Source organism: Diadema setosum, chromosome 6, assembly GCF_964275005.1.
Source record: "Diadema setosum chromosome 6, eeDiaSeto1, whole genome shotgun sequence".
Classification (NCBI taxonomy): Eukaryota; Metazoa; Echinodermata; class Echinoidea; order Diadematoida; family Diadematidae; genus Diadema; species Diadema setosum.
This window is the reverse complement of record NC_092690.1, coordinates 29199334-29204444: the sequence shown is the minus strand read 5'-3', so window position 1 is coordinate 29204444 and position 5111 is coordinate 29199334. Positions and strand designations below refer to the sequence as shown.

Here is a 5111-nt window from a genome sequence, read left to right as displayed (position 1 = left end):
TTCATATGCCTTATCATTAGCTGAAAGTTAATTTCCTTTAATACAAAAACAAACAAAATATAGCCGACATTAGCGTTCCAAATGAATCATCTCTGTGCTCGGAAAGACGGCGGCATCGAACACCGATCATCAAAGTCACAAATGCGCCTGTGAAATTCTTTTGTACGTCAAAAGAAAACTGACAGCTGTTTGAATGTTTACAGCCAGTTGGTACTCCATTTCTCAAACCTCCTTGGCGCTACGTACCATTAGTGCAGTCGATACCAAAGTATCCGGGCGGACACGCGCAGGTGTAACCTCCAAGTAAAGCGGTGCATGTGCTTCCGTGTCCACACCGTTGAGCGCTTCCACACAGATCCGTCGCGTTATCTGGGAACATGAAATAGTCAAATGAGGAACAGTTATATCATTCGAATAGATTTTGTATAAGTTTTAAATAAACGGATAACAAAGTTAGATATTTAAGAGAAATTTTAGATGTGAATGATGCTTAAAAAAAAAAAAAAATATTGATTGGAGATGCAAATTCTTATTTTCCGTGCTTCCATACGTGGTGACATTTTGAATATGATAGAAATACGGAGGAAAAAAGTACTTTTGGTAAGGGTTTGAGAACCCGACTGGCAACATGTCATATTTGCTTGCAATATATCGAGAGAGTCTACCAAGAAACTTACCTGGCTGACGCGATTTACCGGGATGACGAGTTGTTTCGGAATATTTTGCGATCGAAAATAAAAGTCGTTATACTGACTTTAATCCAGAGGGATCCAGGTTAACTCGGTCTCAGAGACAACTCGGCCCTATTTCAGGCAACTTACTGTATACGCCATATATTTCGCGAGTCTAAATTGTCGCGAATCCAGAATTCCCCACGATTTCGCGAGTGATTAAATTCGCGATCGTGGAGTCCTGTACTGAACGGAGAAGTGTACTTACGTACGTCACATCAAGGGCGCCGGAAGTGGGGGGGGGGGGGCGGGGGGGCAGGGGGGGGGGCACTTGCCCCCCCCCCCCCAAATAATTTTTTTTGGGGGGGGGCAAAACGAGTTTTTGCCCCCCCCCCCCCCAATGTGCCCCCTGAAAGGTAACAAATGATACATCAGTTTTCTAACGTCACGACCAAAATGAACAATAAAGGCACTTTTTGTCTAAAAATTGTCAATTCATAGATGAAAAATGAGAAATTTTCGCCCCTGACGGGGTACTTATACATAAGTAAATTTAGTGTAGTTATATAGATGGTAGCTTCGCGTTTTTCGATGAGTGTGCCCCTTGAAGCATACTTTTAGTAAACCCTTACATTTTTCCTTTTCTTCTAAGCTTTCTAGCAATGTAAGAATATTTCCATTACTAAAAAAAAAACACTAAGTTTTGTTCGTATATAACATAGTATCAATAAGAATCCATCAGTACCAATGATGCGAACAAAGATTTAAAGGTAGGCATAATGTAATTAACTTAGAACAATCCGCATTCGAACTGATGCCTCCAACACCTAATTGCATCGCTTAGATTTCATCTGTTACGTACGAAGGCCCAATGCACAGTAAACAGCTGTGAGATCTGGCTTGTGCATAATCGTGGTGCCCGTCTAGTGCGCGCAACGGTCCTTTTGGCGGGAAAGGATTCGATATGTGACACCAATCAAAATAACGTGATAAATTAATTATCAACAGAGAAGCAGGTTTGCCGGTTCATTCCAGTATTGGTTCATGCCAGCATTTGTAATCTTCAAGAGGCTCACATCGTTTTTTGATTTTCAACAATCTCATTTGCTGTAACTGTGAATCCTGATCATGAAGAAGCACCAGTCTGGGTCAGAAGGGAGGAAACAGAAGGAGCAAAAAGAACTCCAAGACAACGCGAAAGGATCGCGATCCCTCCTAGCATATTTCCCCCGAGTAAACAAGAAAGAGCCAACAGACACTGCAGAATCAACCCGGGCAAGAGAAGATTTATCAGAATCACCCACAACCCATGAAAACCCTGCCTAGATGATAGCCAGAAGGGACAAAACAGCGAAGGGCCTTTCAGGGAAAAACCAAATCAACCGACTTCAGCTAACTTCAAGAAAGACAATCAAGGTAGGCGGTTTCGCCCTGAGTGGTATACCTCATACCCATGGTTAGAATGGGAACAAACTGCAAACAACGGTGACGGAGCGGCATTTTGCCACGTATGCCGACAAGGATGCCTGCGAAAAATTCCTGGTGGTGGAAGGGAGGAAGAAAGTTTCAGCAAAAACGGGTTTTCGAATTGGAAAAAGGCAACTCAGGCGTTCCAAAAGCATGAGCGAAGTGAAAGTCATCACCTACTCGTGTACAAAATGAACCAGATCTGGCATGGGAGAAACATTTCTGAGAGGCTTGACCATAGCGCAAAGGAAGAGATGAAAAAGAACACAATGTATCTTCATGCGATCTTCTCCACTTTGCAGTATCTTGCCAAACAAGGATTACCAATTCGAGGACACACTGACCATAACAGCAACTTTCATACTTTGTTGACACTGCGATGTAGGGACATTGAGGGTTTCGATCGGTGGCTCGAAAGAAAGTCGTCATGGACCTCACACCAGATACAAGAGGAAATGATTGGCATGATGTCCAGATCTGTGATGCGCGAGTTGGCCGAAGAAATGCAAGGGAAGGTATATGCGATCATTGCTGATGAAACCACTGACGTGTCCAAGTTGGAGCAACTTTGTATTTGCGTTCGCGTTGCAACAGATGAATTGCTGGTAGAAGAGAACGTCCTTGGTATGTACGCGATGATGAGTGTGACGCAGAGTCAGTTCACAAGACTATCAAAGATGCTCTGATAAGGTATAACCTCCCCATCTCTCTGTGCCGGGCTGCAAGCTTTGATGGAGCAGCAACATTCCAAGGAAAAAGGAGTGGTGTCGCCAGCCGTCTGCAAGAGGAGAATGAGAGAATCACCACCACACACTGCCACATGCACTGCATTAACTTAGCAGTCCAAGACATGGTCAAGAATGTGCCAAAGCTCCGTAACTTTCTTACCACCGTAACGGACTTGATCAACTTCTTCAGGGATTCCCCCAAGCGATGTGCTATAGTCAGAACAGTTGCAGAAGGACTGAGTTCGCCACAAACACATGTAAGGCCACTTTGCCCAACCCGATTCACAGTCAAATTCAAGGCCCTCAGCAGTCTCAAAGAGCAATTGCAGGTGGTGAAAGAGTCCCTGACAGAAATCGAGAACAGATCAAGTGATCGAGACATGCAGTCACGAGCCAGTGGATTCCTTAACGCAGTTTCCACTTTCGACTTCACGATTTCCCTCATCATCAGTCTTGCTATCTTTGAACTGAGCGACCGACTCAGTACGGCAATCCAGGGATCTCGTGTGTCTGCCGGACAGGGGGTCAGGCTTACAAAGGTTGCTATCAACAACCTGAAGACACTGAGGACAGAGACGGCGTTTGATGAAACGTGGAGTAATGCAGTCATCTACGCAGAACGGGAAGGACAGGATGACCCGGAGCTACCCCGACAGCCTAAAGCACCACGACGATATCAGCAGAGTGATCCTCATATCTTCAAAACTCCTAAAGATCTGTACCGAAGTGTGTGGTTCGATGCTTTAGACCAAGTAATCAGTGGGCTAGAAGATCGGATTGCATCAAAGTGCATCCCGGTCTTGTTGGCCACAGAAGACCTCTTGACGACAGCCTGGTCCACAAACAAGGTATCATCCGAGTCCCTAAATTGTGTGGTGAAGCACTACAAAAATGATTTGGATGGCCCTCGTCTTGACGCGCAGTTGCGAGTACTAGAGAATTTGGCGTCGGAAACCTCGACACTGTCCACAGTGTCAACACCTTCTGTTGACAAGATCATCGACACTCTTGGAGCGACGTCAATGAAGCCGATGATTCCAGAGGTCATGAAGCTAGTGAAGCTGTATCTTATACATCCCGCTACCACTGCCTCAGCTGAACGCTCCTTCAGCAGACTCCGTCAACTCAAAACCTATCTCCGTTCGACAATGAGCCAGCGAAGGCTGAACTCTCTTCTGATCTTATCCTTGTATAAGGACAAGGCAGACAAAGCTGACATGTATGACCTTGTCAATGAGTTCATTTCTAATGGAGACAGCAAGAGAAGACATACATTTACTCATCTTAAAAAGGACTAAGGTGTGGGCAGTACGACATTCGAAGTTTGTCCGTTATTTGGTATTTGTTTGTCATTAGCCTTTTCACTGTGTGTTCTTGCTATCTCCATTAGAAATGAACTCATTATTATTTTGTTTTATGTTTCATCTAGATCATAGATGTAATCTGTGGGGATCCCGGGGACTGTTGGGGTGAAGTGACTGAGACAAACAATATATGCATTATACATGTTAGAAGAGTGATTGTATTTTTTGTTTTATACAGGCACATCTGAATCATTTTCGTAGTGAGAGCTAGCCCATATATATTCTTATGTTCTTATAATTACGACAAGAAACAAGATACAAGTTTGATACGATATTGTTTTCAAAAAGTTTAAGTGGCGAAGTATAAGATCCTACATATTTATCTCAGTGGTGCACCAGCCGAAGAACATTGTATTTTACAACTAGATATTAGCCGTTGACAAACAGTGATCTTTTCATTCTTTTGTCGTTCCTGGTATTCATTCAAGTACAGTAGATGTGCCACACTGCTACTTCATAACATTTCCTTGAAAACACGGTGGAATGTATTTTGTTTTCTTCTCACGTAATGTAGCATAATCTATAATGTTATGCTGTAGTAATATTTTTTTGTTTTTTGTTTTTTGGTCAGTCCATGATTTCATACAGGCATGTCCATGTTGTATTCAGGCACAATTGAATCATTTTCGTAATGCGAGCTAGCCCATATATACTCTCATGTTCTGATAATTACAACACGAAACAAGATACAAGTGTGATATGATATTATTTATCAAAAAGTTCAAGTGACGAAGTATAAGAGCCTATATATTTATCTCAATGTTGCACAAGCCGAATAACATTGTCTATCACAACTAGATATTAGCCGTTGACAAACAGTGATCTTTTCATTCTTTTGTCCTTCCTGGTATTCATTCAAGTACAGTAGATGTGCCACACTG

The 5111-nt window shown here is 42.9% G+C and overlaps 1 pseudogene; it reads left to right on the top strand.

The window, feature by feature from the left end:
• Nucleotides 1–1799: 1799 nt before the first annotated feature.
• LOC140229694 (zinc finger MYM-type protein 1-like) lies at nucleotides 1800–4164 on the top strand (annotated as a pseudogene).
• The last annotated feature ends 947 nt before the right edge of the window (nucleotides 4165–5111 follow it).